The 24,928-nt window shown below is 37.7% G+C and overlaps 1 long non-coding RNA gene across 1 annotated transcript in view; it reads left to right on the forward strand.

Moving 5' to 3' along the window:
• The first annotated feature begins 10,353 nt into the window (after positions 1-10,353).
• Positions 10,354-24,928, forward strand: part of LOC144454964 (uncharacterized) — a 79,453-nt gene continuing 64,878 nt past the window's right edge. The window contains exon 1 of the long non-coding RNA XR_013483526.1: positions 10,354-11,587. This is a non-coding gene — a long non-coding RNA (uncharacterized LOC144454964). The remainder of the gene's footprint in view (positions 11,588-24,928) is intronic.

Raw genomic sequence — 24,928 nt, forward strand, 5'->3', positions numbered from 1 at the left:
CAGGGTCACACAGCTAGTAAGTGTTATGTGTCTGAGGCTACATTTGAACTCAGGTCCTCCTGACTCCAAGGCCAGGGCTCTATCCACTGAAGAAAGGCATTTTCTTTACTCATAGTGCTCAGTTGTCAGTGCCCCCAAATCGTCTCCTTACTGTCACCAGTCACTCATGCACATGAGATCGTCTCTTTGTGTGCATTGTGAATCAAATACTGGTTTACCTGGATTAGGAGGTGATGCCATAAAGGGAGTTACTAGTCTTATAGGGAAGCAACTAACTGTTAAATACTGTGGAGGCAAACATTTAAGACTTATAATGCTTTGTTTCTCAGCTTAAGAGCTTTCCATTATATGTTTCATGGAATTTAGAGGAAACTTTCCCTTTATTATCCTATCCTCCCCTCCCCCCAAGAAGATTCTCTTGTAATAACTTGTGACTGATGCAGCTAAGGGGTACAGAGAACAGAGCCCTGGAGTCAGTAAGACTTGAGTTTAAAATATGACTTCAGGGGGGCAGCTAGGTGGTGTAGTGGATTTTGTTTTGTTTGCATGAGTTGCTTCATCAGTAAAATGGGGGTGATAATAGCACCTACTTTGTCAGGGTTGTGAGGATCAAATGAGATAATATTTGTACAGACATACCTTCCACATCACAACTTCCCCCATCATGGTTTCCATATATCATGGGTTGGCGTAAGAAATTAAATAGGAATTTCAGGGCAGTTTTGTGGAAGCTTGCAAACACAGAAAGGCCAGCAGACAGCAGGGAAAAAGTTTAGAACTCCAGAAATGCATAAAATATATGTATAGTATTGTATAATATCAACATATTTTATCTTTTAATACCATAATAATTCAGACTTCTCTGGTATGAAGGGATGGCCAAATATTTTTGCCTGCATTTTCCAGATCACAGGGGTGCCCTGCCCCTAACCCCTGCAATGTGGGAGGGATAGCTATAAAACACTTAGCATATAGTAAGCACTTTATGGATATGTGCTATTTTTATTCACTTATTCCCATTAGCAATGGTTAACATACTGTTTTTAAAACTCAGTTTTTCAAAAGTTGTTAATGGGACAATTCATTGTGGTGACTAACCAGAATTCAGTACATGGCACTTCAGTTTTTAGGTAATAAATATTGCTATATTCTTTGAAAGTGGTAGCTTGACTCTACTGGCTATTATGTAGTTAGAAGGTTAACCATTACCATCATCTATGGGACTTTAATGTAAAACAACAGAATGTTTCCAGTTTGAGTTGTAAAACTCTGCTTGTGACATTACTTCCACCAGTTCTGAACACTGTTGCCACTGTGTCCTCATTTCACTAGCAAATTGCCAGTAAGAGCCCCTCTCCCAAGGGATGCAGTTGCTAAACACTCTAAGCAGCAGTCTGGTTAGTTGCATAAAAGGATGATGAGCTAACCTGTGAAGAGCATAATGTCATGAAGGTCTCAGAGACTTTGTTCCAGTTTTGTTTCAATGATCATGAAACCAGAAGTAATGAATTGGAAGCCTGGGCCAGTGATATCTGACCTGGAGAGGTCCAAAGCTTGGTTGTGTAGTAATAGTAAAAACCTCTACCAACTGAGATGATCTATGAAGGATCAAGATGAGAACAGACTTGACTTTATCCACAACGAACTGAAAATATTCTATTTGCTAAGTGTTGGGGTGGGGTGGGGGGGTAAAAGGTTAATACAGTCCAAAACCACAGTAATATATTAAATCCAACTTGTCTGTCCAAGGAAAAGCATTTTTTTAGTTAGTGCTTAAATATAGAATGTGATGTTCTAGTCTGGGGTCCTCAAATTTTTGTGAGGTAAATGTACTTTTCATTTTCCTGAAACCTTACTAAGAGATGAGATAGAGAGGAATGTAATACTCGGTCCCCTCTGAGTGAGAGATGCTGCCCCCCTCAAAATAAAATTCCCAAATACAGCAAGGAATGTTGCTATCAGCCTCTTCCCCAAGCCCCAGACAAACAGGGGAAAAGGAGCATGATGATGAGAAAGAGCATCATAATGGCATCTAACTGGAGACCTGCCTCATAAGACTTCAGGATATACTGGTAGGTGCCATACTTTGAGAAACCCTTTGCATATCTTGTTAGCAAGTAGTATCTTGAGACACGTACAGAGCCTCTGTCAATTTGTTATTAATTAGGAACAAGATGTTCCTAGGATGACCTTGTAGCAATTTTTGTTATAAATGAGCAATACTTTGAAATCTGATTAACTTCTCAGGCTTTCATAGCTGGTGACAATATTCTTTAGGACACAGATGTCATGTGAATAGTGGAATCTCACCAAATAATGATTGAACAAATATTGCTAAGCTTCATTCATAGTATAGTTATTTTCCTGTTGATAATGAACCAATTAAATGTTAGATTTTACTCATTTAAATTTACTTCACTTGACTTACAGATTCTTAGTTGTAAGAAAATACTAAGTCTCAGTTACTGCTACAAAGACTGACCATACAAAATTATCCCATTATGAAACCTCTCAAGACCTCCCCACCAGCTCCTCAAACCAAATGGTTGAATAACCAGAACCAGAGGGAATGATTAATAGATGTCAACCTTATGGGAAATCTCCAGTGATAGAACAAGGCTCTATGCTTAGCCAAATTCTGCTCACCATTTTTTATCAATGACTTATATGAACTCATTGGCATAATAATAAAATTGCTGAGGAAATAAAGTTGGGAGGGTTAACTAACATGTTGGATAACAGAAGGTGGCTTTTCAAAGTTCTAAATAGGCTATCATGATGGGCCAAATCCAGTAAAATGAATTTAACAGGTATAAAGATAAAATCTTATCTTAGGTTCAGAAGAATAAACTTTACCCTTACAGGCTTGGAGAGGCAAGACTTGCAATTATTGGCTTTTTAAAAAAGGCACAAAAGTTTTAATTTTATTTTTTTTGGTGACGGGATTACTAGACTGGTAGATCAAGAGAAAGTTGATATAGTTTACCTAGATTATATACATATTCATATACACATATATGGAGAGAGATATGTATATGTATACACACACACACACTTTTGCTTTTTAATCACCATCATTTCCAGATATACCCCTATCTAGTACAATGAGCTATTAAATTTAATTAAATATTAATGAGTTATTAAAATTACAGCACTTGACTTGTTTTTACTACTCTTTTCATTGACATGGTTATTATGTATACTGTTTTCCTAGTTCTACTTATTTTATTCTGCAACAGCTCATATGAGTCTTCTGGTTTCTCTGAATTCCACATGTACATAATTTCTCATGACACAATAATATTCCATTAAGTTAATATACCACAGTTTGTTCAACCATTGTCTAATTATTGGGCACCTCCTTTATTTACAGAGTTTTTGCTTGGATAAAAAGTACTGCTATCAATATTTTATTCTATCTGGTATCTTTCTGTCTTTGATTTTCTTGTGATATAGCTACAACAGTGAGATCTGTGGGTCCAAGAGATTAAAAGTTGAATCATTTTTCTTGAATAATTCCAGATGGTTCATTCAGGACAGAGCTCCAGTTACAGTGTATTGTGCCTCTCTTCCTACAGCCTATCCAGCATTGGTTTTCTATAATTTGTCTTCCTTGCCAATTTTATGATGTGAAGTCAAACCTCAGAGCTTTTTAATTTGTCCTTCTCTGATTCTTAGTGATTTGGAGCAACCTTAGTGATTTCTGGTCTTATATGTTTGTGTTAAATCCTTTTTTATATCTTGGATATTAGCCTTTTATCAGAGATATTTAATGTAAGCTTTTCCCACTTGATAAATTCCCTTCATATCCGAGGTACACTTATTTTGTTCTTGCAAAAGCTTTACAATTCTATTTGATCACAATTGTCTATTTTCCCATTTAACATCATTTCCATTTCTTGGCCAGTTAATAACTCCATCCCTAGCCAAAGTTGTGGAAAGTACTTCCTTTCACTTTCCTTCATTTTTTAAAATTATGAGACCCTTTATGTCACAGATACATTTGGAATTAATGAGGTCTATAAATGAAGAGATGGGTCAAAAATATTTTTTGTCAAACTGCTTTCCAGCTTTCCCAGAATTTCCTGTGAAATAAACAAATAAAATAAAAAAACCCTTCCCTAAGTAGTTAATATCAGTCACTGGTCCACTGAGTATTTCTGGTGAGTGTTTATCCAGTTTCTTCTATTGATCTGCTTTTCTATTTTTAACCAGTTTTGATGAGTACAGCTTTATAATGTAGTTAGAGATCTTGAAGTGTTATTCCCATTTCCTTCATCTTTTTTTTTTTTTATAATTTCCCTTGAGATTCTAGGGCTTTTGTTCTATGAAATTAATTTTTTTATTATTTTGTTTAATTCTATGAAATAATTCCTTTGTTGTCTGATTGGTTTATCAATCAATCTGTAACTTAATTTAAGTAATATCAACATTTGTTACTATATTGGTATAGCCAAACAGGAGCAATAGATATCCCTCCAATTATTTGTTTTATTTCCATAAAGAACATTTTGTCATTTTATTTGTATTTGTCTTGAGTGTGCCATAGTATTATTGACTACCTAATATTGCATACATTCTCTAGTTATTTTGAATGAAGTTTATCTTTCTATGATTATTTCCTAGTTTTTTTTATTATTGCTACATAAAAGAATTTATATTTTTGTGGATTTATTTTTTATGCTGCTATTTGAGTGAAGATATTAGTTTTTTTCAACTAGTTTCTTTGCTGATTTTTTGACGTTTTCTAAGTAAACAGTCACATCGTATGCAAATAAGAATTATTCACATTTCCTCTCTGTTGATTTTTATGCCTTTAATTACCTTCTTTTGTCTTATTGCTATAGCTAGCATTTTTAGAACTCTTAAATAATAGAAAGGAGAAAAAGCATCGTTGTTAAACTCCTATATTTATCGCGAAAGCTTGTCATGTTTTTACGTTACAGATTGTACTAGTTTTAAAATTTTAGATATATCCTTTTACATGTGACAAAAGCTTTTCTATTCCTATGCTTTTTGGAGATTTTTAACAAAAATGAGTTCTATCTTTTATGAAAAGCTTTTTTGTATCTATATAATTATGTATGATTTTTATTTTTAATAATTAGCTTAATTATGATAATTAATTTTCTGTTAAATCATCCTTCCATTCCTGATATAAACTAAATTTATTCTTAATATTTTTTCAATATATTGCTAGTATTTAAAAAATATCCAATATTCATCAGTGATATTGATTTGTAATTTTCTTTCTCTGCTTTAACTCTCCTTGTTTATATATTAAAATCATATTTGTCTCTTAAACAGTCAGTAAATATTTACTAAATAGCTACAATGTTCTATGCTCTATATGCTCAGTGCTTAGTGGAAAGGCAGTCCATTCTTGTTCTTAAGGAACTCACAGTATATTGGAGGAGACAATAGTCAAGCAACTATGTATACATTGGACAGCTAGGTGTCACAGTATATAGAGCACTGGGCTTGGAGTCAAGAAGACTCATGTTTAAATCCAGCCTCAGACACTTCCTAGCTATGTGACTCTGGGCAAGTCACTTAACTCTGTTTGCCTCAGTTTCCTCATCTATAAAAGGAGCTGGAGAGGGAAATGAGAAACCATTCCAATATCTTTGCCAAGAAAACCCTAAATGGGGTCATGAAGAGTCATACGTGACTGAAAAATGACTCAAAAACAACGACAAATATATACATTCAGTATATATATATATATATATATATATATATATATGTTAAAAATAATCAACAGAGAAAAGGAACTAGAATTAAAGGAGAGCAGGAACAGATTCCTGTAGGAGGTGGGGTTTTAGTTGGGACTTGAAAGAATCCAGGGAAGCCAGGAGGTAGATATAAGGAGGGAGAACGTTCCAAGTATGACAGTAAAAATGCCTGGATTTAGGAGATGGAATGTCTTGTTTGTGGAACAGCAAGGAGGACAGTGTTACCGGATTACAGAGTGTGTCATGGGGTATAATGTGTAAGAAGGCTTGAAAAGTAGAGGAGTGTGAAGAACTTTGTACATCAAAGAGAGGATTTTGTATTTGATCCTAGAGGTGATAAGGAGCCACTGGAGTATATTGAGTAGGGAGGTGACATGGTTATGCTTGCACATTAGAAAGATCACTTTGACAACTGAGCAGAAGATGAAATGGAATTGGGAGAGATTTCTGTTAGGGAGACCAAGCAGCAGGCTATTGCAGTAGTCTAGTGGTGAGATGATGAGTGCCTATGCTGGGGTTGTGGCAGTGTCCACAGAGGGAAGGAGACATATGAGAGAAATGATAAGAAGGTAAGATCAACAGGACTTTGCAACAGATTGGATATGGGAGGTGAGAGATAGTGAGGAGTTGTGAGTGACACCTAGGTTGTGAGGCTGGACAACAGAAAGAAGTGTATCCTCCACAGTAATAGGGAAATTAGGAAGAAGGGGGAATTTGAAGGGGAAGGGGTGGATATAATGAGCTTATTTTTTTGACATGTTGATTTTAAGATGTCTATGGGACAACCAGTTTGAGATGTCCCATAGACAGTTGGAGATGCAAGACTGGAGGTCAGAAGAGAGGTTAGGAATGAATTAGTAGATTTAAGAATCATTGGTATAGAGATGACAATTGAATCCATGGGAGTTGACCAGATAACTAAGTGAAATAGTATAGTGGTTGAAGGAAAAAGGACTGAGATTGAGTCCTTTGGGACAGCCATAGTTAGTGGGCATGACTTGGAAGAAAATCCAGGAAAGAAAACTCAGTGATAGGCAGGCAGGAGGAGAACTAAGAGATAGCAATGTCACCAAAACCTAGAGAGAAGATGATAGAATCACAGGCTGCAGAGACATTAAGAAGGAAGAGGTTTGAGAAAAGGCCATTATATTTGTGAATTAAAAGATCACAAATAATTTTGGAGAGAGCTGTTTTGGTCAAATAAGGTTGGATAGATGAAGAAGACAGTAAGAGGAAAGGAAGTGAAAATACCTATTGCAGATTGTCTTCTCAAAGGAGTTTAATCATAAAAGGGAGATAAGATAATGGATGGTAGCCACCGATCAAGTGAGGATGAGGGAGACTTGGACATGTTTGTACGCAGTAGGGAAGCAGCCAGTAGATAAGGAGAAATTGAAGGTAAGTGAGAGTATGGTGGGTGGGCAGGAACTTATAGGAGGATATGAATAAGAGGTACACAGGATGGGCAGGCATCGATCTAATTGTTAATCTATTTTCATAGTTATTAATTATTTTTATAATATGTTATTGACCCACTGAGTATTCAGTGCATCATTACTTAATGTCCATTTAGCTCTACTTCTTATGTTATCTGTATGAATTAATATGTTTCCTGCAGTATCATCTGTAAAGGAAGTATAGAATATTTATGCCTTTTTACATTTATTTATATCTGTGTTGCAAGACATAGCGTATTTTTGTACAGGTATCATATGATGCTGAGAAATATGTATGTTTAATGTTCCCATTCAGAAGAATGACCTATGAGTCATTCAAATATTGCTTTTCCAGGAATCTGTTAAATTATTTGTTTTAATATTTGTTTATGTTTTTGTTAGACTTATTTAGTGTTCTGCAATTACTATGTTATTGTATCTTTTTTCAATTTGTTACTTTTTTCCTTTATTAATTTAGATGTGATGCCATTTTAGGGCATATGATTTTTAAAATATTATTGTTTCGTTGTGTATGGTTCCCTTAATATGATTGTAGTTCCTCTGTTTATTTCTTGTTTTAATGCAAATTTAAATTTTTGCTTTGTCTGATAGCACAGTTGCAAATCCTGCTCAAACTTTCCTTTGGCTCTTGCTTTCTCTCTCCCCACTGAAAAGACTTCCCATTGTTATCTCTCCCCCCCACAAAATATTGGTTCACTTATAGGGAAGCATAGGTAGGTATAAGGATTATTAATTCAGCTCTTCATCCTTCCTTCTCTTGATTTAAATTTTTAGCCTCCGAGTTCCTTGATCCTTATGTCCCTTGATGATCCCTCTTTGTTCTTTCTTGTAGCCTTCAATCAGATTTCTTTCCGTTCTTTTTTTTTTTTTTAAATAAACTTGTCTTGCTCTAGGTACTTGGGAAAATTGATTTCTTTATTTAGTTTTTGTTCCTTTGTTTGATGAAATCAGTTTGTCCTCTCTTAGGGCCACATCATTCCCTAGAACACATAGTTCTCTGAAAGGGCTGCAATGTATAGTGTGAATCTTTTGTCTTGTGTTTTCTGTCTGATGAAATAAAGCCTATCTTAAATTTGACATATTGGTGCTCTGAGAGGTTGCACGGAAGTTCAAAACCCTTTTACCTTTAATTTAGATTCATAGCCATGAGCTACATCCTGATTTTTCCAGAGGAGACCCTGGGTGGGTGCAAAATGAACAGAATTTGGATTTTCCCAGGGAGAAGTCTGGGTGGTGGAATGAACCAAAGATCAATTAAGAGCCCATTTGAACTGGATCTGTGTAAAATTAGAGTGTTGGTTCTGGGCCGTGAGGTTACATTTGTTCTTATGTTTGGATTTTCTCTTTTCTGCTTGTTGAATTTCTACCTATCTTTTAAAGCTCAACTTAAATTCCTTTTTCATATAATGTTATCTTTCTGGTCACTAAAGACCTTCCCCCTTGGAGCTCATAAGGCACTTTGTTTTATACATCCTTAATGCACTTATATAGCACTATATTATAATTGTCACTATTTGTGTCTTTCCTCTCATTGGACTGTAAATTCCAGAGAGTTGAGGACTATGTCTTATGTAGACCCTGTGTTTACCACATCCTGGCATATAATGGGACCTTAATAAATGTTCTGTGAATGAATGAGTTCCACTTTCTGTCCCAGGCTTATACTTGGAGCTTTTACATCTTGGCCAGAATTTTCAAAACCAGACCTCAGGCTACCTTTCCAGACTCACTGAACATTTCTCTTTTCCTTTATTCTGTGGTGTAGCCAAAGTGGTCTTTTCTGTGTTCCTCATGACATTTCATCTCCTATTTCCTTGTCTTTGCACTGATTTTACCCCATCTCATAGAATCCCCCTCTTCTTTCAAGACTCAGCTTATGCACAGTTTCCTACATGAAGTCTTTCCTGACCACCCCTCTCATCTGCTAGAGCCCTCCCCCCTAAACAACTGCTTTGTATAATTTTTTATTTGTTTTTTTATTTATTGTGTTTATACTTATTCATGTACTGCTGCATCCCCCCAGTAGAATGTAAGCACCTTGTGAGTATGGATTGTTTTATTCTTTGCTTTTGTATAGTGCCAGGCCAGCTGGCACACCTCATGTATCACCACACAAGAGTATTCCCCTCTGTAGGCATGAGCCCTTGGATGTACAACTAATGAATTGGGGGAGGGAGCACAAGTCTGCCTTGGGAGGGGTAAGGAATATTTCTTGTCCTTTCCATTGAAGAATCACCTCTGCTACTATGATCATTAAGGGAAGAATCTACTAAAATCTAAGTCCTTGTAGCTTCACAATGCCTAGTTTAGTGTTGAGAAACTCAAATATTTGTTTATTTTGTTTGACGTCCTGCCAAGCCCAGTGAGATTGCATATCTCTTGGCCATCCATAGATCCTTACTCAGGGATATTTATGTCCAGAGAAAATAGCCCAGGTCCTGTCCCCCATCCCTTCACTATAGTATGGGGGGGAGGGAAGGGGAGAAAGAGAGAGAGAGGGAGAAAGAGAGAGAGAGAGAGAGAGAGAGAGAGAGAGAGAGAGAGAGAGAGAGAGAGAGAGAGAGTTAATTTCTCAAGTATAAGAATAATTAATAAATATGATTGTAACCTACCTTTCAAATGTACAGTACTGAATAAATGCTAAATTATATAATAAAAACTGAGTTAATTTAGTTTGAACTTGGTCAGCAATTATTAAAGAAAATAACTTCTGATAGTCAAATTAAAGGTTCCTATGAGAAAAAAAATCCGCAGAGTACCCGAAATAGTTGTGAATTTGAAACAGATTAACTCTACTTCCATTGTCATCATTCAGAGGCAGCTACTTTCCCTGCTTAAGACTGACAATTAGCAACAACAATAATACATAAACAACCACATATATAAAGTACTTTGGGATCATATTTGCTTTTAATGTTGTTATTCTATTTGTCTAGTGACATCACTGTGAAAACCACACCCAATTTAATATTATTGATGATCAGCATCTTTTTAACATAACTGAAAAGAGAATGCATATTGTGCTGTTAACTAAGACATATCATTTATCTATGGCCATTATTAACTTTCATGCTAATAATGCTTGCATTTTCACATGTGGGACTCTATAACTCCTGCATTTCTGTTTCTAATTGCAGGATTTATTTATGCATTAAGGTAAATAAGCAATCTTGTGACTTGAGTCTAAAATACTCAGGATAAAATCTGCTTAGGTAAAATGATTTTTTGCTTACTTAGAATGGCTCATATACAAAAGTAAAAGCATTTTATTTGTTAAAACAAATGTGATCTTTTATTTTTATACCACCTACATGTTTACATCACCTCAATGTCATGTCTGCTTAGCATCTGCCTTCCTTTATAATAAAGAATAAAAAAGAGAAAAAAATAGTTCAGCAAAACTAACCATCACATAAAAAACAGTCTGACATTCTCTGTAGTGCTCCTTACCCATAGTCACCCAACTGCTGCAAATAAGAGAGGGAAGTGCCTTATATCTCTCTTCTTCAGGGACATCCCTGGTCAATTATAGTTTCATAGCATTCAGATTCGTTTGTTCTATTTTGGTTATTCTTTCCTATGGGTTCATTTGGAGTTCTGCATCTGATGCATGATTCCTTTTTTTTTTTTTAAACTGGTTGGAGGGTAAAAGGGATTTGGAGACAACAGAAGCTGCCATCTTGTTGGTCTTGTGACCTGGAAAGTAATAGCGTTTTCAATCCCTTAAATGTGTACTTTACCTCTTACTCCCATCTTCACATCCATTTTGAATGCGACACAAAAGTACAAGTGGAATAAACTTCATAACTCTGAAATGATTTTAATTATTTAGAGCACTAATATGTTGTTTAAAATTGTTACCTGTCAACATTCATGTTACTTCCCATTCTAGAAAATGGCGTAAGGAAGCTCTAGGAAAAATGAGCTGTGGTTTCCAAAAGTTGAAGGAATTTTGAGCAGCCAACAGGAAGAAGAACAGCCCTTCTGTCCTAAAATCTTTCTCTTTCAATTGCATTCAGTACAATTCATTGACAGACATAACACTGTGGTAAGCAGGCCCAAAGTTTGGCTGAGACAGAATCAAATCCCTTTTGGAGGAAGGCTTTTCAGTATACAAATATTCCATTACTCTAATAGGCTTCAAAGTAAGGAAGTAATATGCTGACTCCCCTTTTTGTTTTTTCCTACAGTAATGTTCTCTGCTGCATCAGTCTGATGGCAGGTGACTCTTAACTCTTGAAGGCTGTGCCCAGATACTTCCAAGCTGGTCAGCTTCGAACGGGAGCCTGGTGGTCATCTGTTGACCCAGGACCTCAAGTGAAACTTGAAGAGGCTCAGGATATATTGTTCAGCAATAACAACTCAAGGAGACAGTCCTGCTAAGGCAGAGGGGAGGTGAGTTCATCAACAGATTTCTTGAAAGAGATGAGCTTGAAGAATGGGAGATGGCCATGATTTTGTAGGGAGGAAAAGAGTAAAAGAGAGAGCCTGATTCTTGTCACTATTCAGGCGCTTCTCCAAGTTTAAATAGTTTCAGATTTTAAACCCTCTTTTTTTGGTCTGCTGTTTGACCGTGAGTAGATTTGGAAAATTCTAATAGTAAAAAAAAAAAATTGGTAATTTTAAAAGTTGAAGATGCTGTTTAGAGATGAAGAAAAATAATTTGTAAAAGAAAGAGAAAATTGAGTTAGACAAGAAAGACCCAGTTTCTTCTCCTGTTTGAAGGCATCTATTGTCTGTACATATGTTTTTTTTTTTTCCCTGCTAAATCAAACACTGTAATATAGGGGATTTTGAGGATCCTGCCTGCCTAAGCACCAGATGCCATTCACATTCCAGAGAATCAAAGGTGTCCTGTTGAGCAGTCTTGTGTGAATGAGAATAAGGTCTTGAATAAATTGCTCACAAAATCCATGCTAAACTAAGCCCTGTATGGTTCCCAGTGGTCACATATGTCTTATACACAAATCTCTGCAATGGTTCACTGACCTCTGGGACCTCCCACACCTCAGTAAATGGGTCAGCAGGGGCACTTGTCTTTAAAACACAAACACATGGACATGCACACAAACATACATACACAGAGCCCTTAGGAATTCAAGCTAACTGTCATATCATCTCTGTCACATGAGTTAATGGAGTAATAATTATTGCTAGGCCTGTTGTAAAGGCTTGTTAGTAAAGGCCCATCCACTTTTAAGAACTTTGAGAACTCAGAGCCTTTAACTATCATGTCAGCTAGCTTTTAGCATATCTTATCATAGCCTTAGCCATGCTATTGTAAACCCGCTATTAATTGTCCTCGACAGGAAATTGCCCCAAAGAAATGAGTTCAGTTTCCTTGCTAGCCATCTAAAAGAATTGTGAGAGTTTTAGAGTATTGAGACATTGTGAAAGACCAACTCCATTTAATCAGAGACTAAAAGAAAGTCTTCAGTATTCCCATTTTATGAGAGCAAACTCTGTAGATGCATAGGAAAATTGAATCTCACAGTAATGAACAGAGGATATGTCAATTACATCTCAGTTACCTGCTGCTATGTTGTAATTTAGTTGAATGTTAATATATTTAAGTCTTAGAATAATATCTCATTTCATAAACAAAGGATTAGAAATATTTCTTCATATGTATTATTTGCAGTCTCACCACTAAAGGTCTTATTCTAAGAATAGGCCTTCAGTTATTACTCATTTTTTCATTTTTATGATGATTTATTAACTTCCTAAATGTGCAGCGACTGAAGCACCTTAGTAAGAAAGGATGTTAAAAATTATTTTAATTATTCTCTCTCTGCTTTTTATTGCTTTACAACATGTGTGAAAATGTCTTTGTCGGAGGAGTCTTCTCAAATGCAAATGAATTTTTTAGCCCTCGAAGGAGCAAGCTAAGAAACAGCAGAGTAATGATCTTTAAGACCTTACAGAAAATGGTGACCAGTTCCTCCTTATCTCTAAAGAAATCAAAGGACAGAGTTTTAGTTTATGCTTCCAAACTAACTTTAGCTAAGAAGGAGTAAGTAATAAGAAAAAAAACCAACCTCTTGTTTAGTGCTCTCTCTACACTGGGAAGGTAGAGGTATATGGGGAGGCCCAAGATTGGGGGCTGGTCCTGGTGCAGCCTTTATTCTGTCTGTGAACTTGGGCATGCCCATTAAACCCTTTGAGCTTCTCTCTGGAAAATAGGGATGATCATAATACCTTATCTCTCAAGGTGGTTGTGAAGATCCCATGAGATCAAGTTTGGAAGGTACCTTATCAACTGGAAAGTGCTTTTTAAATGTAAACTCTGACTAATATTCCTGAATAGGAACTTTTGCATTTGAATTTTGAGACAAAGTCATGGAATGCCACAATCTCTGAGGAGAGAAAACTTCAAGTCACCCCAAAGTCAGTGGTGAGGATGTGCATCAGGCATTAATAGGCTAGGAAGGGTGGGGAATCTGTGGCCTGGTGGCCTCATGTGGCCTTCTAGGTCCTTGGATGTGCCCTTCTAGGTCCTTGGGTGTGGTCTTTTGACTGAGACCAAGCTCATTATTAACGGAATTTGTTCTTTGAAGTTTAGATTCAGTCAAAGGGCCACACTTGAGGACCTAGAGGGCCACATGTGGCCTTGAGGCTACAGGTTCCCCACTCCTGGAAAGAATACTACTGATCATGAGTTGGGTGCATAAAGGAGAATAGAATACATCCTCAAATGTACAACAGAAAAAAAGGGTACAGGCTGGTTATGTAGATCTCAGCTCTATTGAAATATTTTGAAATAGATGGATGCCAAGGGAACATTTGGGCAGAAGCTATATCATATAACCCAATGGAAGTAGTATAGAGTCAGCTAAAAGTCAGGAGATCTAGGTTTTAGTCCTAGCTCTACCATTAGCTAGTTCAGAGGCTATGCAAGTTAATTCCTATGCCTCATTTTTCTTCTTTGTAAAATGTAACACCTGCCCCACCTATCTTGCAGGGTTGTTGTGAAGCTCCAATTAGATAATAAATGTTAAAACATTTGAAAACATTGCATTGATATCTTTTGTTTTTCTATCATTATTTCCAAATATATTTCCTTTCCTCTACCCAATGAGCCTTCTCTTGTAACAAAGAATAAAAAAGAAAAAAAAATCCAGTTAAGTAAAACTAATGAACACCACCAACAAAGTCAGATAGTATATGCAAAGGTCAACACCCATATTACCCAACCTCTGTAAAAAAAGGAGGAAGGGACATTTTATCATCTCTTCTCTGAAGTCAGGCTTGGATATTATAATTATGCAGCATTCTATAAGGTGCTATTCTTCTCTGACAGTCTCTTATTAAACAAAGACTGTCTTCTGTGATGATTAATAGATTCTGTCCACAGGTAAGGGTCTGGAAGTTTTCTTCAGAAGTTTCTTCTAGGTTTTTTTTTCTGCACTCATTTGTACAAGCTCATCCTTCCAGTGATTCAAATCATTCAGCATGGTGTAGTGAAAAAGAAAGTCCACTTTGAAGTCAGATGAGATCTGACTTTGAATTTAGCCTCTGATACTTACCAGCTGTGTAAGGATAGGAACATCACTCGTTTCCTCTGAGCCTCAGTTTCTTCCACCTGTAAGCTGGGGATAATAATATCCAGAATACTTACTTTCCAAAACTTTTACAAGAATCAAGTGAGCTAATATTTGCAGTCCTCTGGCTAGACAAGAAAGCTTTACTTAGCACCCAGTGCCTTCTAGGGAGAAATATGGGCCAGCTGGGGCTCATTTACTCTTTATTTGTCTTCCTTGACATTGGGTAGGACCTTATTGCTCTTGAGTAATGATGAACAATCATTTTTTCACCTTGTTCCTTTTCAACTGTTTCTTCTTAAGCACCAACTTTTACAATGGTTTCTGCCTCCCTCATCCAAGATTTGGGAACCAAGATCACATTGGGTAGAGAGGCAGAATGGTTTAAGGAAAAGAGGCCATGGTGGATTTATGGTTAGGGTTCCTTGCTTCAAATCCCACCTTGGCTATTTCCTCCTCATGTGACTGACCATGCGCAAGTCATTTAATCTGACCTTCAGTTTCCTTCTCTGTGCACTGGGGTAATAATAACACTTGACTTGAATGGTGGTTGTGAGGATAAAATGAGAATGTGTCAAGTAAGTTGCAAACTTTAAAGCACTGCCTTAGCTGTTATATCATTACTATTCCCATTTGATAAATGAAGGTAACATTGAAAGTCACACTGCATCAGGACCAGAGTATGATAGCTTTAAAGTTCAAGGTCATCTGGTCCAATCTTACTTTTCAGATGAGGAAACTGAGGCTTGGAGAGGACAAGATACTTGCCCAAATACTTGCTACCCAACACACGTAACAAGTGATGAATGTGAAATTCAGACTCTGACTCTAAATACAGCACTCTGTCTACTGCATCGTGCTGTCATATCAAGGTTACCCGATCCCCGTGGAGTCTAATGACTTCCCCTCACTAAACATACCCATTTGTGCTCAGGGGATAGAGGAAGAGACATGTTGCATTATTTCTTGAAGGACCTCTCTATTAGTAAGAACAAGATACCTCATAAAAAATGGAAACTGGCCCTTTTACATTTCTAAAGTGTCAAAGATTACTTAGCAAGTTCCTGCTTAAGCAAATTTTAGGTTTCTTTGTGTGAAATGAAGTATTCCTTCTACCAAACAGTGTTTTATAGAGAAAGCTATTTTTAATTTTCAGGGATATTTCTATAGTGATCATTGTTTTTAAAAATCAGAAACAGAATCGTTGAAGTTCTCAAATGTACTCTGAAACTACTTAGCATGTTAAAAAAGAAAAGAAAACCTTCCCTAATAGAGTTCTAGATAGTGTCTAAGAAAAGGAACAAGAGAATGTGATAAATTCATATCTGGATTACATTACAATGAGTTATGGTGGATTTTGTTTCATTATAACACTCTTCCTGACCCTCTCTTATTTTACATGACCCAACATAAATTTTGTGGTTTTAAGAAATGTGGCTGTACAAGGATGCAAAGTAAAGGCAGATGGAATTTCTGTTCTGCATTTACAAACGAGATTAGATGAGGTATGGTTACAGTCAATAAAACAAACCACTCTTACTCTGACACTCACCCATGTTGTGCTGATGAATATGACACTTCCCTTATTTTTCATTGATAATTAATGCATTTCATTCCTAGGGTGTGGTGGGATATAATTATGGAGTGGCTGGTTATTATCAAGTTCTTTATGGCACCTATAAACAACTACCAGATGAGAAAAGAAATGTTATTCAAACTTTTTTTTCAGATGGCCAATGTAGTTCCTTCATATTTTTTCTATTAGAGAAATCTTCTGTTAGAGAAATCTCTACCCAATAGCATTGTCCTCCAAAGTATAATGGTTATTGATAGATTAAAGGAAGAACTGACCAATTGTTAAACTTAATCCTTCTAAACTGTTATACTTAAAAATCATAAGAAAAATAGCATAAGTAAAGCATATTATACTTACATTTAGAAAGTCTTGTTGCCTGGTATGCCTATGATTTAGCTACATAGAGGGTTGAAACCTAAGATAAAGAGGAGACAGTAAGACAACATTTAGTTACCATTGATGAGTTCAAGTCAGGCAAGAGTCTTGGGTCAAGAGTCAGAAGACCAGGGTTCATATCCCACCCTCCATGCTTACTATCTGAATGATTTTGTGCCAGTCACTTATCATTTCTGAGCCTCAGTTTCCTCATATGAAAATGAAGGAGTTGGACAAGATGGCCTTTGAGATTCTTTCTAGCTGTTGATGTGAAGGGACTGGAAAAACTGGTATACATAATTGCTAAGTCATTGCTAACGATCTTTGAAAGGTCATGGAAAATGGAAGAGGTATAGCAAGACAAGAGAAGAGGAAATACTATCCTGGTTTTGAAAAAAAAGTAAGAGAGTGGGTTTGGCATACGACAGGCCATTGAGACTAACATTGATTCTAGGCACAGTTAAGGAGGGCACTCAGGGCAATCACCTCGTCTTTTCCCACCAGGCTTCATCATTTTGCAAGATGGAATCAACTCTGGAACTCACACCTCTTCAGTACTTCCTGCCCCTGGAGCCCCTTCCTCCTTCTTGTTGGAGAGGGTTGGTGGTAGGCATCTGGGTTCCTCCCAGATCCTCCAGCATTTAAAAAGGATGAGCAGGGCATTCACCTCATCGTTTTCCACCTGACTGCTCTTCTGAACTTCATGATCTTCAGAAACTCATCATCTTGCAAGATGAAGTCAACTCTAATTCATGCCTCCTCAGCGGCAGACTTCATCATGCTCCCATACCTAATATTCTCCCTCCCCTGCTTTTCAGTTTCTTTTTATGTATCGCATTCCTGCATTAGATTATGAGCTCCTTGGTGGCAGATACTGACTGTCTTATGCCTTTCTTTGTATCCTCAGCCCTCAGCACAGTTCCTGGCCCCATAGTAGGCGCTCAATCCACGTTTATTGACTCAAGCTCTGACTCAATTAAAAGGATAGTTAGTGAATGTATAAAGAAGGAAACAATCATCACTTAGTGCCAGTATGGCTTAATTAAGAGTGCCATGCCAGACTAATCTCATTTCATTTCTTGACAAGTTTATGGAAAAGGTAGATTAAGAGAATGCTATAAATTTAACATATCTAACTTTTAGCAATGCATTTGCAAAGTCATTTATGCTCTTCTTGTGGAAAAGATGGAGATATTGGGGGCTAGAAAATATAGTTTGGTGAATGCAGAAGTGGTTAGATGGCTGTGTTCAATTCTAATAAGACTTAAAGGCAGAGACTATTTAGTTTGATTTGTATGTAGCCACTGGTATCTAGCACAGTGCCTGGCATATAGGAAACACTCAGTAAATGCCTACTGAATTGAATTAAGTACAAAAGATAGTCACTAATGACTCTATAGCACCTTGGAAGGAAGTCTGTAAAGGAGTGCCCCAGTAATCTGTTCTTGGCCCTCTGCTGTTTAGTATTTTTGTTGCTGACTTGGTTAAATGTGTAGAGGACGTCCTTATCAAACTTGCAGGTAACACAGACCTCGTAGGAATAGATAACACACTAGATGATAGAGTCAGGATGTAAAAAAGACTCTGACGGGATAGAATATTGGCCTGAATCAAATGAGGTGAAATTTGACAAAGAGAAATGCAAAATCTTAAGTTTGGGTTTAAAAAAAATCAGTTTCACAAGCCCAAGATGGGGAGACATTGCTAAATTGTTTCTCTGAAAACGATCTGGAAGTTTTAGTGGATTGTAGACTCATTATTAGTGAAAAGTGTAATATGGTAAGTCAAGAAAGCTAATGCGATCCTAGGATTCGTTAGGAGATACATAATGTACAAGAATAAGAAGATGATGGTCCCACAGTGCTCTGAACTGATCAGACTGTGTCTGGAGGATTGTATGCAGTTCTGGACAGCACATTTTAGGGCCAATGTTTGAATAACTAGAGAATGTACAGAGGAAAGCAATCATAGTGGTGTAGGGTTTTGAGGTCTAGTCAAGGAACTGGGGATGTAATCTAGCCTAGAGAAGAGCACACTTAGAGGGAGGGCATGCCACCCTAATTATCTGAAACACTGCCTTGTCGAAGAGGAGTTATTCTGGTTTTTCTTGGACTCTTAGGGCAGAACTTGTAGCATTGGAAGAAGGCTGAGAAAAGGGAAGATTTAGGCTTCACGTAAGAAAAAAATGCCCTAAAAAATGAGAGCTGGAGCAAAGTAGAATGTGTTGTGTAGAGAGGTGGTGGCCCCCCCCCCGGACCTTCCTGCTCCCTCCATGGAGGGCTTTGGGCAGAGTCTGGGCTCTACTGACTGACCTTTGAGCTTGTCATTCAGGTGCAGGTTAGACTGGGTGGCCTCTGAGGGCCTTTACTGCCCGGAGATTCTAGGATTTCATCTTGCTAAACATACTGCTTTACCATGCTGACACACTTGAGTTAGCGGAGCACACACACAGTCTCTTAAGCAACAAGGAACCAGCAGCAGTAGGGCGACAAGGGACACATTCCTCAGGGGAGCCTTGAGGACCACGATCTGTGGTGCATTTCAGGTGTCCTACAGTCATCGCTTGTTCCCACTCTGTTAAGCATCTGGTTACAGAAGCATTTAACAAGAAAGCTAATGAACGGGAACCACAAGGTCTGGACAGTCTGCTATGTAATTTATGAAGAAAAAAATGGGTGGGAGCAATAAACACAGGGAGCCTTTTGGAGCCTTAGCCTCCACATGCATGGCATGACGTGACAACACGTTCTAAAGGAAGAAAACCCACAGTGGAATAATATCCCGTGTGTTTGAAAAACATGTGTCTGGGAATTTTCCTGCTCTTGGCTCGTCCACCATGGAGACTTAGTGCCAAGAGTTCCTCAACATGACACAAACCTTATGCATTATAGTCTAGGAGACCTGTGGGAACCATGCTGAGACTCCAGTGGAATCTGAGAGAAATCTTCAGCCTTTTTTAAAGTTAGGATTATTCTGAAATCCTAGTTCAGCCATGCATAAAAGAAGACAGCTGCTTTTAGGAGGCTAGGAAGGAATGAACAGTTAATACTTTCTCTCTATATATTCCTATAGAGTCTGGATGAGACCTTGCCCTGGCCCTGGGTCAAATAATGGAGGCCCTAAACCTCCATTTTGTGCCTTTGGAATCCAAAACTTCAGGAAGAGAGGATTTTTCTCCCTTTTCCCTACAATTCCCTAGAGTGCATTGCCTTAAAAAAAAAAAAGCTTTATTGAACTTGGCCAAATGATCTGTGTCATGTCCTTGTATAAAATGGTTCACATAAATAGGTAAATGTACAGTTACCAACAAGGATATCCCACCTCTTTTCTAGAGAAAGTTGACTTTACCACAGTATCTTAGTGTTTGTTCTTGCAACTGTATTGACAAGTTTATCAGCCAAGAAGTCTTCACTGAAACAAAGTCAGATTCTTACATGGAAGGAGAAAAGGACTTTTGTTTCTCACAAGGAAATCTGTCACCCGGTCTGGACCTCTTTTTACTGGCCCAGGTGATAGCTTACGAAAAGAGGAGTTGAACATTTTGCCTAGTGAATATCATTAGAGTCATTTGTGGAAAAGTTGAGCTGATTCATACAAGTTTTTTGTTTAAATAAAAAATAGACAATTTGTTTTTTTTTTTCCCCACTAAATGAAGATAAATAGACTGCTTGTTCCAGCCCAATCTGATGGTTAGGGATAGAGGATAGGGCTTATGATTTCATTAGCATAGAGAAGACATGAAAATTCCTATGAATGCAGGTTAGAACCTTCTCTACAACTCCGCACAGTCTTAACTGCTTTTGCTAAATGAAAACTGTCACATTGCATTTGTGACCTAAGAAAAGTCCCTTCCCTTTTCTAGGTCTATTTGCCCTTATGCAAAATAGGTGGGGTTGAACTAGGTCAAAGGTTCTTAACCTAAGATTCATAAACTGTTTTAGAAAAAATATTTTGATATAATTAATTCCTTTTATAATCCTCTATTTTATTTTATGTGTTTAAAAGCATTATTCTGAGAAAGAGTCCATAGACTTCACCAGAATATCAAAGGGCATACTGAAAAAATTTAAGAACACCTGGTTTAGATGGTCTTGAAAGCCCCTTCGAACTTAAACAGTGTCTGTTTCTGTGGTTTGCCTCATCTTTCTGGTAGGACTCTGGGAAACGCTTCTCAAACTATTCTCGTGTTGGCAATCTGTTTCTTCTATTACTAGGGCTTTCATGATGCAAATTCTTCTGTGGTAGGAAAGATAGTCAAAATGGTGAGATTTCTGCTTGTAGAACTGTGATAAAATGGAAAAATTCAGAAAGGAGAGAGAGAGAGGAGAGAGAGAGAGAGAGAGAGAGAGGAGAGAGATGAGAGGGAGGAGAGAGAGAGAGAGAGAGAGAGGAGGAGAGAGGAGAGGGGAGAAGAGAGGAGAGAGAGAGAGAGAGAGAGAGAGAGGAGAGAGAGAGAGAGAGAGAGAGAGAGAGAGGGGAGAGAGAGAGGGAGAGAGAGAGAGAGAGAGAGAGAGAGAGAGAGAGAGAGAGAGAGAGAGAGAGAGAGAGAGAGAGAGAGAGAGAGAGAGAGAGACTCAGACTCAGATATCTTGAGATATCTTGGTTCCAGGGGATGGGCAATTAATTGCAGGCATTTTTTTCTCCTTGTAAGAAGAAAACAATTAATTTCCCCCCTTTTACATTATCTCATTGTCCTATGAGAAAAATGCCATCATTATGAATGTGACGTTTTGACATGTTTCATAACCCACTAAAATGATTTGGTCTGGCTGTTTCTAATGAGATAGAGTTGGCTGTCAGATGTGAATTTCCAGCCCTCATGTGGACAAATATCAGCTGTTCAGGACTATTGATTACTGTACTATTCAACTCTTTATCAAGCTTACAAAGTTGGCTCATCATTCCTTGTCTCAATCCTTACTTCTCTCAGCATTTGTCAATAAATTATTTGGTTGAATTGTGGAAATAAACCCAACACAGAAAAGCTAGAGGGGGCAATTTTGGTTTTAATTTCCAGGATACTTGATAGCCATTCAGCCATGAAAATAAGCCCTGACTCACAATCAAAGGATTAAGGGAAATCTAAGCAGAAACAAGGGAAGTTGAGTAGTAGTCTTAGAAGAAATAATAACTACTCACATTTCTAAAATGCTTTAAGATTTCCAAAGTACTTCTCCTCAAAACAGTCCTGTGAGAAGGAAAGGCAGTTATTATGGTCCCCATTTTACAGATGAGGAGACCAAGTAACTGAAAAGTAAGATTACTTTGTCAAGGTCCCACAGCTAGAAGGCATCTAGAGTTGAATTCAGACCTTGGTATCCTGACTCTTAAATTAAAGTTGTAAAATAGGAGAATCTCAAAACTGGAAGCGGTCTGTCATTTGTTCTCTAATCCAGCACATACTTGAACATCACCTGAAGTTGTTGTCCGCATGTGAGGACTATTTATAGATATTCATTAATATCCAGAATATAATTATGTAGTGTCAATGTTCCATAGTTAGTAAAAATAAGCAACCACTATGTTGTGTTGCCTCTCATTAAATAGACTTTGTATCTCTACTTTTTTCTCTTTAAATTAGGAAATGGGATGTTGAGGAGGGAAGGGTAGGCCAAGGTAGATATGGCAGAACCGAGAGAGATTGGCGTTGTGGTTAGATATCAGAGGGGTCACATCTAAGATGACTAGAGCCCAGTGATTTTAGAAATTATTTACTAGACACTGTTCATTTATTCAATTCAATTCAACAATTCATTAAACACAAAGCTATGCCTTAGGCTCTGTCCTAGCTACTGAGGATATAAAGACAGAAATAAAGCAGTCTTTGCTTTCACATCACTCACCTTCTGGAGGTAAACAAGATATATTATAGACAAGTAGATGTAACATCTATGGAAAGTAATTTTGGAGTGGAGATAGTTAAAAATTGGGAGACACAGGGGATAGTAAAGGCTTTACATTGAATGTTCCACTTGAGCAGAATCTTGAATGGAGGTAGGGATCCCAATATATGGAGGTTGGGAGGGAGAAGGAGAGGGAGATGGAGCCAGGTACAGGAGGCATGCGGAAGCACAGAGACAGGAGATGGTATGTCATGTTACGGGAACAGGGCACACTTCCCAATCAAGCACAGTTCATCAAAGGCTAGATGAATTCCCATAGTAGGAAACTGCTAGCCAAGCTTTCTCTTGATGAGGCTTCTAGAGGGTGAATACCTTCTGTATAATGTTGAAAGGGAGAAGAGATGACAGACAGCTAGGAAGTTGTTGAATGTTGGACAGGCATTCACTCTACCTCCTCTTCCCATGAGAGCATGGAATAGCCATTGTACTATCAAGAATTGTCCTAAGTTGCCACTGGAATACTCAGAGGCATCTGGAACCACCATTATCTCCCAGTTTCAAATAAGACATTTAAAGTAGGGATCGATCCTTGACTGTTGATTATTTGATTGGAGTTGCTAACAGAGAGCGTTGGCATCTAGCTTGTTTCCAGACCCCACAGCCTTTCTAAAGGGAGGTCTCTTTGTTTCTTCCTAAACATACCCTTGCATTTCTCTTTCACCAGCAGTGTGAAGTGACATGTAACTCCTCCCCCGCTTCCTCTCATCCCTGCTATCATCACTTACTAGGGATCTTCATCCTGTGACTATGTACTGCCTGATGGGATGAATAAGTAGATCCCTATGGGAGCTTTTTCCTTGTCTGTCAGTGGCCATGATTCTCTTTGGTGTTCCCAGAGTCCTCATGTCAGTGTGATTGTGACTAATGAGGCATTTCTCTCTCAATTAATGAGCAATTCAAGACCGTCCTTTTAGTGTGATCATTTGGGTCCAGGTGATTACATAAACCTGTTTGATCTGATCTTATTTTGAAGCCCTGGAACAGAGACTATTGGCTTTTTTTTAAGGCAGTGCCTGAGAGTAATTATTGCAGTGCCCTATCTGCCTGAGGATATTTTTCCCCAAAAAGTTTTTCAACCACTCGCCCACTCCCATTTACTGAGGCATGTCTATTGTAAGGAGAACAAAACTTGGCAGTTGAAACTAATTGGACTGTGTAAGTGGAGAAAGGAAAGGTGAAAGTTTTATGTGAATTTAGGCAGTGCACATTTCAGTTACTTAATGACATTTTCTCTCCAGGCTAAGCTGGAGAGAAGCAAGCTCCTAAGCTTCATTATCCCTTTTTAGCTAGGACGGTTAAGTCTGGTCCCCTTTGTCTGCTGAGGAATGCCAGGCCAGAGGCCAGTCAGGGAGGGCCAAGGAGGTATTGCTATGATGTAAACAAGGGCCCACTCAGCGCCAGGCACTAAATGGAGACCACCAAGTCATTTTGCTTGGTCCTCTGAGTAGCTCTCAGCTTACAATGACTTGCTAGTGCTAGGACTGTGGGCATCATTGAACACAAACATTCTCAGCAGATGATGGGCCATATGGTTTTGCCTTCATGCACCATGAATAATTTCCACATGATTCATCAAAAGCCATGGTAGGAGTCCATATTTATTCAGTGCTTTCAAAATGAGGAACATGTACAGTTTTGACAATGTGTGAGTCTCAACTTGTCATCTTTTGTAACAATAGCAACCTACTGATCCACCATCTTATATTTATTTTTATTATCTTTATTATCCATGCTGTACAATTATTTTTAAGAATATTTCAGCTTTTAATGAATATCTATAAATGGCACTTAAGCCTTTATTAGGCAGAGGCCTATCATGACTCTGCCTGATAAAGTCTTAAGTGCCATTTACAGATATTCATTAAAAGCTGAAATAAACCAAGGAGAGAGGAAAAAAAAAACCCAACCTGCATTGCTTGTAAATTTAAAGATGAATCTGTGTACACAAGTCAGTTAAAAGTCATTTGACAGTTATTTCAATAAAAATAAATTTCTCATGGGAAGAATAGTCTTTGAAAATCATCCAGCAGGCTTATGAAATACTGTATTAACCTTGCAGCTACCTTTCTGATCCAGATCCAACCAGTGTGGTGCTAGGAAGACAGCACTAGGTATAGATTCAGAGGACCTGGGTCCAAAATCCAGTTCTGCCACTTACTAACTGAATGAACTTGAAAAAAATTACTTCACTGAACTTAACCGTAATTTCCTCATCTGTAGAACAAAGGAGTTGGATTAGAAGAGCTCATGGATACCTTCCAGTTCTAAATCTATAATCCTATGGCCTTGGGTATCTTCTCTTAGTACTCTCCTTCATTCACTTTACTTTCCTCCAGAGTGG

The sequence above is a fragment of the Phascolarctos cinereus genome, unplaced genomic scaffold, assembly GCF_003287225.1.
Source record: "Phascolarctos cinereus isolate Bilbo 61053 unplaced genomic scaffold, phaCin_HiC Scaffold_8;HRSCAF=390, whole genome shotgun sequence".
Lineage (NCBI taxonomy): Eukaryota > Metazoa > Chordata > Mammalia > Diprotodontia > Phascolarctidae > Phascolarctos > Phascolarctos cinereus.